We start from the raw sequence: 17,629 nt of genomic DNA, 5'->3' as shown, positions 1-17,629 counted from the left end.
TTATTCTGGATTCTTATTTTTCAGAAATAATTTGAGTTCTACTGGGCCCTAAATGTTGATCTTACCATGGGTTTATTCTGTTATTTCATTTGTGCCCTCAAATCTGTTGTATCTTTAGGAATTTAAATCCAGTTTCTCTGGCTTCTAAAATCATATTTAGGTAAGACTTATAAAAACTAGTCCTACAAGACGGAATTAAGTAAGTTGAGAATGTGACAAAAGAGTGTCTATTTATTGCTTTATTAATAATTTGTCATCTGGTTGAACTGGAAGATAACATTTGCATGAAAGCAAGTATGCTTTCAAAACCTTTATTTCAACTCAGATGACACTGAAAAGGCCATTCACATAGGTTCATATTTAAAGACAAAGTTTGGAGGCTGGGGAGTAGCTCAGTAGTAGAGTTATCTCCCTAGAATGCAGGATGCCCTGGTTTGATTCCCAGCACAGCAAAAAAATAAGATACAATTTTAAAATAAAGTAAGTTTCATTCCTCATGTATGAAAATAAGGACAAAAAATAAATTTGGAATGTTCCAGAACAAACTGGCTTCATGAGTCAGTGTAATAGATAGTCATGGCAATGGTTTTATGGGATTCTAAACTTCAGCATCTATATTAAGAATCACAGCAGTAGGGCACATGAAACTAAGAACAACTTCATGAGGGCAAAGAGCAGTTTCTCCCAAGCCAGAGATAAATTCAGTATTAAGGCAGTATGCAAATTTGCATTCGGACCTTGATATCTTGACTAACCCGAAGGCAACATTAAAATTTTAAAAGAAAAGAAAAAATGGAAACAAATGTATCAAAGCTCCTCAAGCAACAATCATTGACCTTAAAAAGAAGATGATCAAACTTTTCAGTCTAACCCACTGGGTCTGATAACTGAAAGGACATTGCCACACTACTATGGCTCTTTGTTGTAACAAGATTTTAAGGCACATAAATTTTGCCTCAAAATGTTATTAAATCATGTCTGACTTCTAACATCAGAAAATGAAGATTAGCGAATAAAGCCTATGAACAGTAGGCTTGCTTCCCTGACACCATCTTGAACAAATGCAATATTTACTAAACCATAGCTTCTCACAAAGATATTTCTACAGTATATTTTGGTAACTACATTTACAGCATTACATTTTATGAAAACTGGTGAATAATAAATGTAATACAAAATAATTCCACATTTTCTTTAATGAAAAAGATAAAGTGGGTAAGTTTATTAATATTTTAGAGAATTTTTATTTCTGTGCTATAAAATAGAAATAAAAATTCTAATTTGATGAAAGTGTGAGAGAGTAAATGAGTTGCTTTTGGGAGAAAATCTTTTTAATCTACAGGAAAAGATGTCTAAATTTAACTCCATAATCAACCAGATTTCTGTATTAATGTTCACTATATTGACTGTGCCATCTAAAAAGTTATTCTCAAAAAATTTTATCAGGGCTGGATTATGGCTCAGTGGTAGACCATGTGCCTGGCATGTGTGAGGCACTGGGTTTGATCCTCAGTACCATATAAAAATAAATCAATAAAAGGTATTATGTCCATCTACAACTAAAAAAAAATTAATTTTATCAGATTTTTGAAATTATTTTTAAAACTCATCAGCTTTAAATGAGTACACTCTGTAACTTTGGTTCATTTATGCAAATAATTCAATCCCTCTTTCTTTATAAAACCATGATTTAAGTTTTTTAAGTTATGCAATTATCTGTCTTTATAATTTTATCAATGTTATTTTGATAAGTTGTCTTTTCTGATCTTAAAAACAATAATTTCCCTTAGGGATCTTAAGTTCAAGATGATTTCCCTGAATCCTAGTAAGGAAAGCATTTTAAAAAAATCCATGTGTTCTCTACTGAGTAAAATATTTCAAAATAAATTATATGAAAACTGAAATACTAACCTTACTCATCTTAGGGAACTAATTTTTCTCATTAGGAGCTGCTTTGAGTTTGAAACAACCAATATAACAATAATCTTAAGAAACAAAAAATAGCCCATCTATATAATTTCAATTTTGTCTTCCTGTGTTCTTTTTTAAAAAGCTGTTGAAGCGGGTGCATAGTGATTCACACTTGGACTAAAGTTATTTTTCTCACTCTATCCTTGAGTGTGGGTGGATGTGAAAAGACTCCTTGAAAAAAAGTAGTGATACAATTCACATACAAAAAAGTGAGTAGTAGTTCATAGGGCTAAATAAATCATAAAATGCAGTGAGCTCAGCACTACACATATTCTCCTAAACTAGTCTCTTATATTCTGTGAATGATAAATAATGTTTATACTTCTTGCAAAGTATACTGTTGGCTATCATAAAAGGCAACAAAAGACTAGCTCACGAATGAATGAAAGGGTTGACTCTCAGTTTTCTGTATTTAGAAACTCAGTTTTACTAATTAATTCTGGACAATTCACAAGAGATTCTTTTTTAAAACAAGATCATAAAACAAAAATCTTGAGTACTGGATATCCAATGAAGAAACCAATTAATTAAGAACAAAAAACAAAGCTATGGAAAGAAGCTATATGTAAGAAGCTTCTTACACATAGCTAAACAAAGCTTAAACAAAGCTATGGAAAGAAGCTATGTGTAAGAAGTGGACTTAGAATTTTGATTTTATACTTGTTAATTTTTATTTATGGTAAACATGTATTATTTTATAATTTTAAAGATGACTTTGTAGAAGAAAAAATAATACTAGAAAAACTAAAAACACCAGAAAACTAGTCAGCATATTCTGTTTTCAGTAGGAAACCAACTTCTAAAGCTTGATTAACATCAGAATGTTGCTTGGAAAGTATAAAATCAGAAAGGAAATGAGTAATACTCATGACTAGCCTCCTGTTATGATGGGCTTCATGATGTAGACCTGCCAAGAAAGAAGAATATTCACTTCAGCTCATCAGAGCACAGTCACCCCAAGCCAGAGATGAAAACACTAACAAAACCTTATGCTTTCAATCTTTTTCTCTAGATTCCATATGATTCAGTGTGAAATCTATTTTTTAAATAATTAAGCCACAAATTTTCTTATATTTAGTATCACTTTAGAATTCTCAATGATATAATACCATTTCATAATTATCATTCATCATTAAATATTATTATTAATTACATATGATTATATAATCATATTGTACAATTCCATAATTATTTCATAACCATCATTATTAATCATTAACCATCATTATCATTAACCATGTACTATCATTATGGATGCCAGTCATCATCAAAAAGAGTTTAACATACAATAGCTCTCTGACCATAACCCTTCTTGATAGAAATTTCATCAGTTGTGATTAATGAAAGGCCAAGACCCTATTCCTTTGCCCTCATGGCGGACCTTTCCACCAGACAATGACATTCATTACAATGGAACAGATATGGCGCTAGAGTATTAACCCAGCATTTTCCTGGCAGCCATTACCAGTTGGCTATACTTAGCATGGCAAGATTGGCATATTTGCCATTCTATCTTAGATGTCCACCAGCACATATTCAAGCCACCTGTGTTAGTCTAGGTCCTCTTAGAAACAGATGCCAAGATGGGATTAGATGTGCAAGTGATTTATGAAAGGAAATACTAGAGAGGGAAAATGAACAAGGGGTTAATGGAGGTGCCATCAGACTATGATGCAGTTCTGCCCCTGTGAAGAAGAAAGGAAGCTACAGAGGGAGAAAAGAAAGCAAGAAGGGAATAAAGAAGTTATTTCTAGACCAAGTGCTGTTCTAAGCAAGTTTCAGCCAGGCCTATGGGGAGTGCTTGAGCCATACTAGCCCTTTAGAGAAGGCCAGCATCTTGCAGGTACAGGCCTACTTGGTATTCCTCTTACAGTCATTGATGAGGAGCAGTCTAAAAGAAGCACACCCTCAGTGTAAAGGCAGTGATAGATTTCAGAGCTCAGAGGCTGGGTCAGTGGGTCAATTAGGTGGAGATGTGGATCTGTACAGTGCAAACTGGAACTTGTGGTGGCTATAAAAATATTTCTTATATTTCCTACTCTTTCTATTGACCCACAGATTGTTTTTGCATTTTGTGAGACTGGCTTCTAGGTAATGTAGTATTTGTGTTTGAAGGCCTATACCATCTACATCCTTTGCTGTGAAGTGGATCCCCTAGTTATGCATTGTCTCTGCTACCCTGTCTACTCTGTTCATATATCCATTATGCTAATTCTGAGATGGCCAATGGCAGTAAGAGTCATGTCCACTGGCTGTTCAGTGTCTTGGTTGTTCAGTGTCTCTTCCTTGATGAATATTAATATTCACAGTTTGTACCCATTCCCATAGGTCCACCCACAAGCCTCTACCTCACACCTGTTTGTCTTGATCTTTCCATCCTTTTTCTTTCAGGCTCCTGACTAGATGGGAAGGTCATTAATCACTACCCAGGAACTAGAGATTTTTTTTTTTTTTAATCTCAAGACACCTCTTCCATACAAAGTGGTTCAGTGCTTCCATACCAGGTGCAGTACTTCCATACTGGTGCAGTGCTTATCCTCTCCCCATTGAGAAGATTCTCACTCTGTACTGTTTTTCAAGGTCATCCTACCCATTTTCAGCCGGCACTCATATACTGAGCTACTCCATCCATAAACCAAGCCCAGGATTTTCCTTCTTCCTTCAGTTGATCATATGGGAACTTCCACATGGCTATCCATATGAGATGACAGAGGGTTGCTGGCAGTTTGGGCAGCCTATCCATACCCTGAACTCATGGATTCTGGTCCTGCTCAGTCTTGATCTTGGATGTACCAAGATATGATCATGGATTACAGGGCCTATTCAACTTTATGACTTGAAGAGTTCCATAGAACCCAAGTCATAATGGGCAATTCTGTACCCATAGTCTAGAATATTTCCACCAGACACTTTAATTGCTATTTCTTGAAAGGTGTTTATTCCTTCAGTGATTGGCATAACCTTATTCAAGGATCGCAGGGACTGCATTAGGGGAGCTAATTCTCTCCCTGAAACTTGCCATAAGCTCCATTCATTCTCACTTCATCTTTTCCCTTTACTGACACTTCCAAAGCAATAGGGTCTGTTTGATCACATGGATCAAATACCAGGGCTGATGTACATGTTACAGAGCCCTTTCATGCTCTGAGATCTATTCAAAACTGGTAGTTACCTAGATCACATAGTTTATGGGCCAGAGCAATATTCTTACCTGTGGAATAAAGTGTCATTCAAACCCAAAGGAGGCTTACCCAAATGTTCAACTTCTTTTACCTAGTAATGATGCAAGATGCACCTATTTGTCTTGTACTTTGGAGAAGATGTCCTAGAATGCTCCTGACTATTGAGCCCGTGGAAAACTTCACTGAAATGGCAGGAGAGTGAATGCTTGTGAGGTACATCCTAGAGCCACTCCCCTTCCCTCAGCATCTTTATTCCTTCATCTAATCACTGTTGCTTGCACTGCAATTGACACCTGTTGCAAAATTCTTTCCTATTGAGGGAAACTCTGAAACTTCTACTTTACTGAGGGTTTTTTTGGTCATTGCTTTTTCATGATTTCAAAGAACCACCACAAGTACAGTGGTGGTTTGTCCTATCTCAGGTTCTAAGAAAGTAAATGCCAAATCCCTTATTCAAGCACTCTCAAAATACTCCTCTGACTCCTGTCAGTATATACTAACTAATTCTTGAAACTCATCTGGTATACAGCCTCCTTTCTTCTTAATCCATCCTAGCATATACAGACCCAGGTTATGCTGGGACTGAACCTTGGTGATCAGATGATTCTAGAAAAGAAAGCAGCTACTGAGAAGAGCACATGTCACCTTGTAAGGGAGAGGCCTCTTCAGCATGTTCTTGCACAATAGAAGTGCTAGCCCTAACAGGAATGATAAGACACTTTTGCAAGCCCTAAAGATTAGAAGAGGAGTGTCTGGGAGTGTAGCTCAGTGGTAGACTGTTTTGCTAGCATGCAAAAGGCCCTGAGTTCCATCCCTAGCAGAGAGAGAGAGAGAGAGAGAGAGAGAGAGAGAGAGAGAGAGAGAGAGAAAGGAGAAAGAAGAAGAAGAAGAAGAAGAAGAAGAAGAAGAAGAAGAAGAAGAAGGAGGAGGAGGAGGAGGAGGAGGAGGAGGAGGAGGAGGAGGAGGAGGAGAGGGGGAGGGGAGGGGAGGGGGAGGGGGAGGAGGAGGGAACTCTTTGTAAGCCTCACACAGTTAGCTATGAGCTAATTTTTTAACTGTTCTCAATATTCTCTACTGGCATCAATTCAACTTAATAGTAGTCATCCAACTCTGCTGTCTTTGAAGACATTTTTCTCTCCATAGCTTTCAAATGCTTCAGACATCACATCTACATCTTTCTTCTCTGCCAGAACATTTTCCCAGGTCACCATCAATGAAATCTTCTGCATTTAACTCATTATCTTATCCTAGGGACAATCTATGTCCCATCTATAATCAAGCTGAGATCCCTTTTACCTACTGGATGATTAATGGATCAGTCCCAAATCATCACCTTACCATCTATTTTCTTGAGTCATTCTACTAAGTCATCTGAGATGCAAAAGCTAAGATAGAATTAGATGTTCAAGAGATTTATTGAGACAAATACTGATGAGAGGAAATGGAGAGCTGAGACAATGCTGATTTGACTCCTATGAAAGGAGAGAAGGGAGACCTTAGTCATCAGCTTTATTCTAAGGAAGTTCCAACAAGGCCTGAGTCCTCAGACAAAGCTGTCCTCCAGAGAAGCCTTGTGACATCCACAAATTAGCCTGCCTTAGTATTCTGCCATGAGAAGTCAATGGGAACAGTCCAGGGGAAGCAGGGCGGTGGTTTGAACACAGTGATGGAAATGGGCAAAGCAGTTAGTTATCATTCCTAAAGGAGTAGATCTGAGAGAGAGGGAAGTAAATCTCATGGCTGCCATGCCATCATATGGAGGCATCTGTAATCAAAAACAGCAAAGCTCAGCTATTGATGAAATGTTGGTGTTTATTTTGCTCAGTTTGAGAGGGGGATAATTTTAAATCTATAAAGATCAAATTGTGATTATAACTCATAATTCAAAAAAAAGAAGCCCCTTAAGTAGAGTCTGAACAGATCATGAGAAATAAGCTTTTTTAAAAGTTACATTAAAATATTAGTGACTCTCTTAACCTCAATAGTCTGGTTTGTATTGAAAAAAAATACTTTCAAACTTTAAAAATATTTCAAGAACCCTATCCACCTGTTAGTGTGGTTGTCATTTCTACCACAGTTCTTCCTCCTCCTTCCCTCTTCACCAGATGCCAGAGGTCATCCACCATGGCTCACTCACTCTAGACTCCCAGCTCTTGGAAACCAAAAATGCATTCTGCCTTTGTTCTGAGTGCCTGGTATGCCAGTGCTTCCTAAACAAATGTGAAAGACATATTGGCTCACCTGATACCTAAGGATCAGGCCAGAATTAAGACCTTCAGGCAGCAACAGGGCTGGGCCAACTCACTGTGCACATGGTGTAAGGTGGCAGGGTAAGCATAAAGGGACTGACCTATGAAACATCAGTTCTTGATCCTTATGAGGACACATTTCCAATGCCAGAAACTTTGCCCAGGGATAAGGGTGGAAAGAACCCCTGCCAGCGTGCTTATTTTGGCTGATGATAACTGGACAGATCCCAACAGAGGAACATTTATCTTTGCTCTCAAAAGAGTGGGCAAAGCTGAGTGTGGTAATCTCATCTACTCAGGAAACTGTGACGGGAGGATAGAAAGTTGAAGGATGGCCTGGGAAACATAACAAGACCTCATCTCAAAAAGAAAAGTTGTTTTTGTTTTGTTTTTAAGAGTGGCAAAGAGGGCAGCTCTGCCTTCTCATGTGGTCACCATGCTAGCAACTTTCCTAACAACTTATACCTTGTGTCTCAGCTCTGTACAGCCATTACAGTCTGCAATTGTAAGGGTAATCTTGCCTAAACATATGTAGAAGGGATCAACCAAGCCAAGTACTTGGAGCTGGGTTTTTAAGATTTAATGGATCTGGTCACGAAGCTACCTTGTGTGCTACAACAAAGATCTACTGAAATCTCTACCAGGAGCATTGCAGTATTGGGCTATTGGCTCTCAGCTGGCCTGATCCCACAAATTCACCAAGATGTTAGGCTACACTTATGCTCAGTTCACCTCACCACCCATAGTGACCAGCAATGGAAGCACCCATAACAGTCATTTTGTGAGCAGTGCCCTTTTAGACCTTTAACTGTTTTTTTTGCAGCCGCCATGAATAGGCAGATAGGGCCTCAACATGGACAGGCAAATCAGGAAGTGCTTGCCTGGCTAACAATTACAGAAGGCAGTGAGCAAAAATACAGGAGACGAAAAGTCCCAAGACAACTCTTGGAACATACCCCACTCAGGACTGATTGTACCAAGCTACGGCCATGCAGTGCTAGCAAAGACAAATCCATGATTTACCTGTCAACAAAAGTTTGCTGTGAAACATCTGCCTAACATTGCCATATTCAAGCTGATTGTTCAACTGTACAAAATTGTGTCCAATTTCCTTTTATATCAGGGCAAGACCAAGAATCCTTTGCCTGATGTAGATACTCAGAGTGGAAACTACTCTAGTACCATGGTCTGATAAAGATGAACACATACATGATCCTGATGGGGTGTCACAGGCTCTAGGTGTACCTGATAGTTCATCTGGAGTCAAGTCCTAGGTCTCCCTTTAGAGAAGCCCAAATCCACAAGCACAGATGGTCTGATGATGTGTATGGACTCTAAACCAAGGTAAAAAATGAAGACTGGGGAGAAAATGACTACCAGAAAACAAGAATGCTAAAATAAAAAATATACTTTTGTTCTTGTTTCAGGGGGCCTTTAAAGACTTAAAATAAAGTTATATCTGAGGATTGCAAGTTCAAAACCAGCCTCAGCAATTTAGCTGGGAATGTAACTCAGTGGTTAAGTACCCCTGGATTCAATTCCCAATACCAAAACAATAAAAGTTGGAACCAGTTCCATTCCCCTTCCTGGTATAAGTTGCTCATCAACTGTAGGATGAGTAGGCCTGATACATGTGTTGTGGATTAGGATTGGCCTCGTACCTTCTCTATTATGAGCAACTGCTCCTCTTTCCCTGGGTTAAAGCAGGTTGCAGGGAATCTACAATCTAGAGATTTTGCTTCTGCTTTACAGGGCTCAGAAAAACAGAAGACAGGACTCTGTCCCTGTTCCCATGGGAATCGTATTGAATTGTCAGCTGTGCCAAGCCTTGTGACCCTCTCCCATCCACACAAATACCTTCTCGAAAGACCTATTTGTTAGGTTAACATGCTTCAGCAATTTTGTAATGCTACTAGATAATCAAAGCATGACATTTGTTGTGACTGGCACCCAGTCTTTGAGTTCTCTTTTAAAAATCATCCCATTAAAATTAAGGTCTTGGAGTGCTCTATTTTCTACCACTTTAATACTAACCTTATTTCAGACTTTCCATATTAACTATACCTCAAGCTGAGGATGCTGTGGACCTTCCCTCTTAGTCCCTACTAGACACTTTGCTATGGTTTACATATGAGGAGTCCCCCCAGAACTCATGTGAGTTAATGCAAGAATTTTCAGAGATGAAATGGTTAGACTATGATAGCTGTAAACTAATCAGTGGATTAATCTACTGATATGGATTAACTAAGTGATAACTACAGGCAGGAAGAGTGTGGCTATAGGTAGTAGGTCATTGGGGGCATGCCTTTGGGGTTTATATTTTGTCCCTGGTGTATGGAGCTCTCCCTGCTTCCTGGTTGCCATGTCTGAGCTGTTTTCCTCTGTTATACTCTTTCACCATGAGGTTCTGCTTCATCTCAAGACCCGAGGCAGGGAGTCATCTGATGGTGGACTGAGACTTCTGAAACCATGAGCTGAAATAAACTTTTCCTCCTTTAATTGTTCTTGCCAGGTCTTTTGGTCAGAGTGACCCAAAAGCTGTCTAAAACAGACTTATTTCAGCAGTTCTGTCTGATTGTGATCTTTCTCAGTCATGTGGTTTTATCAGTGCTTAATGTGAACTAAACTCTTTACTTTCACAGCCGATAAGCCTCTGACCTGCCCACCCTTTCCTGCCACCAACATGCTACAGGGCATAGAACAGAGGCTCAGGAATGACCAGCATATCTTCAAGGTCTATCCCACAGGTACTTGCATCTCTCTCTCTCTCTCTCTCTCTCTCTCTCTCTCTCTTTTTTTCCTTCCCCCTTCCCTGGCATCTCTTTTTGAACAGGGTAATGATTCAAGATTGAACATGGTCTCTTCTGAATATCAGGTCCTAGGGTTGGTGTCATTCAAATAGTAAGCTTCCCTCCTCATCCTCTGCCACAGGAAAATGCCCCCTCAACACAATGGAACACTACTCAGCCATAAGAAAAGGACAAAATCCTATCATTTAAAGAACATGAATAGAAGTGGAAATCATTAAGTGAAATAAGCCAGGCACAGAAAAGTGCTACATGATGTCACTCATATGCAGAACCTAAAAAAGTAGATCTCATAGAAGTTGAGAGTAGTATCAGTTACCAGAGGCCAGGGAGAATGTGCAGGCCAGGGAATGGAGGAAAGCTGGTCAACGGGAATTAAGTTACAGTTAGATAGGAACAAGAGTTCTGGTATGCTACTTCACAGTAGAGTGATCATAGTTAACAAGAATGTACTATACATTTCAGAAATCCAGCAAAAGCAGTTGTTGAAAGTTTTCCCAAAAGAAATATGTGTTTGAGAAGATTGACATGTTTAACCTAAATATTATACAATGTACACATGTATTGAAACATTACATGGTACCCCTTTAATAGGCATAATTTTTATATTTTTATATATCAACTAAAATAAACTTAAAAAGTTAAATTGTCCTCTTATTTATCAATGTCCTTTTCCTGAACCTTTCCCAAGAGCTTATAGTACAGTGTTTGTGTTAGAAGCCCATTTGTACAGCTTTTAGGGACTCTGCATGCTCTACCACCTTTTCTTTGAGAAAAGTTGAGCTATTCCTACCATGTCCCTTCTTCCCTCAAAATTCCAAACTCCTGGGGCTGAGGTTGTGGCTCAGTGGTAGACCACTTGCCTAGCATGCACGAGGCACTGGGTTTGATCCCCGGCACCACATACAAATAAAATAAAGGTATTGTGTCCATCTACAACTAAAAATATGTTTTAAAAAATTCCAAACTCCTACCTGGGTCCTACCTGTGCAGTGGCCCACACCTATAATCCCAGCAACTCAGGAATCTGAGACAGGAGGATCAGGTGACCCTAAGCAACTTGGCAAGACCATGTTGCAAAATAAAAAAATAAAAAGGACTGAGGATAGAACTCAGTTTAATCCCTAGTACCAAAAACAAAAATAAACTTCTTACCTGAATTTGTGTGGATCCTTAATTCCCAGAACCCATTGTTGAGATGGACATATTATGAGCCCTATACTGTTAACTTATGATTCAGACTTCAGATTTTTCTGTAAAATGAAAAATAGATTGTTTCAATTAACAATATTTGAGCCTATTATTTTAAAAAATCAGTATACAAATATCTCCTACCTATTATATACATCCTATATATTAAGGGAAAAATTATTTCTTTCAATGTACAAAAACCCAAATTTTTTTCTCTGGCTATTAGTTGTCTTTATTTATTTATTTATTTATTTATTTATTTATTTTAGTCATACATGACAGTAGAATGCATTTTGACATATAATACATACATGGAATGTACATACATCAATCATATTGTCTACTCTATTCTGCTGCCCTTCCTATCCTCACTACTCCTCCCCTCCTCTCCCATCCTTTCTCTCTATCCAATCTAATGTGACACACTTTTTTTTTCTTTTTCTCATTACAACATCATATATGTATTCCGTATAACAATGAGGTTCTCCTTCCATCTTCCGTGCAACTCCCCTTCTCCCTCTTTTTCCCTCCCACCTCTCTTCCCTATTTATGGTAGTCTTCTTCTCATGCTCTTCCTCCCTATCCCATTTTGAGTCACCCCCCTTATATCGGAGAAATTTTTATAAAAAATAGTGATTTTCACTTTAAAGGATTTTAAAAAGATTTTCTATGCAACATATTTAATAGTGAACTCTTTTAATACATTTCTTAAATCATTTAAAAGTCATTAATTTTACTTCATTACAAAATATGCTTGTTTAAAAAATTCAAATACATATATGAAGACAGGAATTGGTGTGAATATACTTTGTATACAACCAGAGATATGAAAAATTGTGCTCTGTAGATGTAATAAGAATTGTAATGCATTTCACTGTATATATAAAAATTAATTAAAATTTTTAAAAAATAAATAAATAAATTCAAGTAGCACTAAAATGTATTATTTATAAAATAAGGTTTCTCCTTATCTCATGCCTCAGTTTCTCCTACTCACTCCTCAGTTCAGTGAACAGTCTTCCAAATTTATTTACATGCATATGCATTTATTTACATGAACATGCATGTAAATAAATTTGGAAGACTGTTCACTGTGAATACATATTAATGTATGCATATGATTTTTAAACAAAATAGTATTCTATCACACCCATTTATTCTATATCCTAATTACTTTTTAAATCTTTACACCTTTTACTACCCACAGGTTTTTTTTTTAAATAACTTTTTAAAAAAATTGAAACATACTGCACATAATATATAATTCACTATTTGAAAGTGTACACTCAAGTTCATTAAGTTGTACAAACATCACCACATTATGCAGAATATTTTTATCCCACCCAAATGAAACCCTGTACCTATTGGTAGTTAGTCCCAATTCCTCCTTTCCCCCAAACTATGTAAGCCACTAATTTATTTTCCATCTTTAGGATTTTCCTATTCTGAACATTTCATATCAATGGAGTCATACAAAATATGGCCTTCTATGTCTAGCTTCCTTCATGCAGCATAATGTTTCTTGGTTAATGTACATTAACCAGAATGCACCAGTACTTCATCCCTTTTTATGCCTGAATGAATGATAATCCATTTTATGAATACATTTTTTTGTTTATCCATTTATCATTTGAGTTGTTTCCACTTTTTTTGTTACTATGAATAATGCTGCTATGAATATTCATGTTCAAGTTTTTGCAAGGACATATATTTTCAGTTCTCTTAGGTAAATACCTAAGAGTTTAAATTTTTTGAGGGACTGCCAAACCATTATTCACAGTCGACACACCATTTTATATCCTCACCAGCAAACAAGTTACTATTTATATTTAAAGTATCTTACAAGTCTTTCTCTGTAGAAATTATTTTTAATGACTTTAGTGCTCCATTTTATGATGACATCAAAATTTTATTCAACTAATCTCTTATAATGGACATTGCATTGTTTTCAGCTTTCACAATGTCAACCATGCTATCTATAATAAATGTATTTTACACATATATTACCCACTGAAGTTTCTTAGTCAAAAGACATGCAGGTTTTAATTATTTTGTTGATACATAAGTAACATTCAAAAAACTGTACCTATATTAAGTGTACAATGTGATAAGTTTTGATTATGTATATAACCACCAAACTTTTACTACAGGCAAAACAATAAATGTATCCACCCCCTGAAAAAGTTTTCTTCCTCTCTGATAACCATCCTTATACTCTCTCCCATTCTCAATCACTGGACAATTTTTCACTTATAGGTAAGTTTGCATTTTCTAGAATTTCATATAAAAGTTAATACAAAAACTATGTACTCTTTTTTCATGTGGCTATTTTTAATCAGCATAATTCTTTTGAAATTCATCTATATTGTCATGTGCATCAATAATCCAGTCCTTATTGTTAAATAGTATTCCAGTGTATGAACTTACTAAATTCATTCATTTTTTCATCTATTGGTGGTCAATTAGGTTGTATCCAGTCTTTGACTATAAAAATAAGGTTACTAAGGCTGGGGATATGGCTCAGTGGTATGGCAGACACTTTGCCGAGCCCATGCGAGGCCCAGGGTTTAATCCCCAGCACAGAAAAAAAAGGAAAACTATTGTGTTCAAGTATTGTATGTACATTTTCTTTCATTTTTCTTAGATAAATATCTGGAAATAAAATGACTAAATCATATAGAAAGTATATGTTTAACTCTTTAAGAAACTACCAAATTGCTCTCCAAAGTAGTTGTTTCATTTTATGTTTCCACCAGCAATTCTTCCATGTCCTTGCCAGTACTTGATATTCCTTTTCTTTTTTTAAAAAAAAATGATATTTTAGTTTTCAATGGACCTTTATTTTATTTATTTATATGCAGTGCTGAGAATCGAACCCAGTGCCTCACAATCGAACAAGGTAGGCAAATGCTCTACCGCTGACTCACAACCCAGCCCCCAGTACTTCGTATTGCTTATTGTCCATCCTAGTGTATAAAAAACATAATTCATTCTTTGTGTATTTTTTTTAGTTGCAGTTGGACACAACACCTTTATTTCACTTATTTTTTTTTTATGTGGTGCTGAGGATTGAACCCAGGGTCTCGCATGTGCAAGGCGAGCGCTCTACCGCTGAGCCACAACCCCATCCCATTCTTTGTGTATTTTGTATATAATTAATTTGTTTTTGTGTCTTGCAAATATGTACATGTATTTATGTATGAATATATTGTTGGATCACATATACTTAATAGTTGGCAAAATACCTACCTTAGTTACTTGGTTTGTAGGGTAAACTTTATACTTTATAAAAAATGGTAAAGGGAAAGCAGTAGCTTCTTCTTCCCCAATGATGTGACTTTAATCATAATTATAATTAATTATGATTTATATTATATCCCAGAGAGGAATGAAAGAGATTTCATTGTATTCTTAAAGACCTGGAGGATACAGGGATTAATGGTCCAATTCCTTTAACTTTCCAATTCTCCTACAAAAATTATATCTTGGAATATGGCAACAAAAACTATCCCAAATTGTAGCCCAAATTGCACCTGCAGTGACAGGTATTGTATCTTTGTTAGATCTGATTAATAATGCCTCTGGTATATGAAGTGGTGTGGCCAATGAGCTGTAACATGCCCTATTTTCCATCTCTATCAGTAAGACAGATGAGAAAGATTCACTTGGGCCAGACTATACATTTACTGTCTTGCCACAGTAGTATTGTTAACTATTGTACAGTATGTCAAAATATAACCCAGAGGGAACTTAATTTTCTAGACATTCTATAGAATAACACCTTGGTCCACTGTATTGATAACATCATATTATTGACCAGAGAAGACTCTGACCACCAGTGTGAAGAGAAATTTTCCCAATGAACAGGGCTTTGGTTGCTGTTGCCTGGTCATCTAATTTGTGCCAAAGAAAGGTGGGCTAAGGTAAGACTATGCAGTCTCATAGACAGTGGCAAATGGTTGGGCTGTTTGGTCAACAGCTGAAAACAAGAAGGAGTAGAACACAGGGACAAGGAGGTCTGAGGAAGAGTTGTGTGGGTGGACAAATAAGAGTAGCAACAATGTGTGAAAGATTTGTGTTTCTTGTTAATACTCAATAGAGGAGGTGGCAGGGTGGTGCATGTCTATAATTCCAGCAACTCAAGAGGCTAAGGCAAGAGGATTACAATTTTAAGTCCAGCCTTTGCAATTTAGCAACTCTGTCTCAAAATAAATTTTAAAAAATCTCCTCCCTTCTGCTGTCATATATAACAAATTAACAAATTAGAATATTTTTTTTAAAAAAATCTCCTCCTCCTCCTCCTCTTCCTCTTCTGTGCTAGGAATTAAACCCAGGGCCTTGCATGTGTTCAGTAAGCTCCACCACTGAGCTACAGTATCCCCAGCCCCTAACTTTGAATATTTATCTGATTATATTCAGTGTCAAACCAAGCATTTCCCACAAAATTGTAATTCTAATCTCAGAAGATTTTCAATGTCTTTCCTCTATATGTCTTTGCATAAAAAGAAAGGGAATATTATATATTTATATTTGCTTTCTAAAAATACCTTTATTTGTTTATTTTTTATGTGGTGCTGAGGATAAAACCCAGTGCCTCAAGTGTGCTAGGCGAGTGCTCCACAACCACAGCCCCTATATTTGCTTTTAATTGCACAAAATACCCCTGAAACGACAAACAAAAAACAATAGGTACCTTAAGGAAGAGGAACTATGTGATAGATTAGGAAAGAGATGTTTTTACTGTGTACACTCTTACTTTGTCTTAATGCTTTTGCCAATTAAAAAATAAATTTAAGGGGTTGGGGTTATGGCTCAGTGGTAGAGCGCTTGCCTAGCATGTGTGAGGCACTGGGTTCGATACTCAGCATCATATATAAATAAATAAAATAAAGGTATTATGTCCAACTATAACTAAAAAACAAATATTAAAATAAATAAATTTAACCAAAAAGAAAATTCAAAAAGAAGGAGTCACTAATTCAAACTCTTTGTCAGTTTTTCCCCTCTCAGGCTTTCTTTTTCTAATTTCACAGTTGCAGAAGTAATCACAAAAGCCCTCACTGGGATCTTTAAAATTAGTTTCCAGGAGATTCAGTTTATACAAGCTTTTCTCTCTCCCTCACTACTTCCCTTTCCCAAGGCTATTCTTTTTCATTTTCCAATAAAGCTTTTTTTCTGATATATTCCCACTATTTCTCCTTGTTCTCTGTTTATTGCAACTTTGACCCTTCTCACTATTAACTTTGGCCAATAACAACCTAGGCTGCTGATTCTTAGGAGGTGGGGGATGATTAGAAATAACAATAACTCAATATTTTCTTTTCTCCTTCTCCATCTCTACTTCAGCATCTCCATCTCTATCTCCACTATCTACACAGAGTCTGGCACATAATTAACACTCACAGTTTATTAAGCTAAATGGAAGAATAAAATTTGTGAATGAACGAATGATACGTCTCACCCAAAAGAGGTCAGCTCGTATCTTCTAATGCATCCAACAAGGCCACCATTATCTGATTTTAGGAAGGCTACTGACCTTGTGTCTGTCTTCAAGGCTCCCCTAAAGGTGATTTGGATTTTCCTTACTCCTAACTGGAGGAGTGTATTGTTAGATGCTTTCCCACTACGGGGACATTTAATGAAATTGCAGGAATGGCTTGCTGTGCTTCATGTTTTCTCTGAATTCTCTAATCTCTCTGTGTACCATTACTATTGCAGGTCAAAGCAATTTGGCATGGTATCTGGGCCCTCAACACCTCTCTCAAATCAGCTTGAAGGCGGTGTTGCTAAGTTGAAAAGTGTCTTTGTCTCCCAGGACACTACTTCTACAACTTGATTTGTGGATCTCAAAGGAGAAAAGTGAAAATTTAAAAAATTTCCTGACAGTTCTCAAAGGAGATCAGAGTGAAAGGTGAAAAACACCAACACCCACCAAATAGATGGAATATTCCTTTACCCATGAATGTTAACAAAGTGAGAATCCTAACAAAGAATAGATCATCTCCTTTTTACATTCTGTCCTCCAGCCATTACCTCAATATGCAAAGGTCTAACTACTGAAAATCACTAATTATATCCTGAATAGCTCATATAATGAAATAGTAATTATGCATTAGTGAAAAGCTTCAAGCTGAAGCCTGCTTTCTATTTAGCAGGAAACAACCCCCTTCTATTTATTAAGAAACTACTGTATCATTTATTTATCACATACCCACCACATGCTAGACAC

At 36.8% G+C, this 17,629-nt stretch overlaps 1 pseudogene; it reads left to right on the top strand.

The window, feature by feature from the left end:
- Positions 1–7,258: 7,258 nt before the first annotated feature.
- Positions 7,259–17,629, top strand: part of LOC124098474 (citrate synthase, mitochondrial-like) — a 33,859-nt pseudogene continuing 23,488 nt past the window's right edge.

The sequence above is a fragment of the Marmota monax genome, unplaced genomic scaffold (assembly GCF_021218885.2).
Source record: "Marmota monax isolate L192 unplaced genomic scaffold, Marmota_monax_Labrador192_F-V1.1 WCK01_AAM20220418_F8-fsc00117, whole genome shotgun sequence".
NCBI lineage: Eukaryota > Metazoa > Chordata > Mammalia > Rodentia > Sciuridae > Marmota > Marmota monax.
Note: the sequence above shows the minus strand (reverse complement) of the source record. Positions and strands in the feature narration are given on the sequence as shown.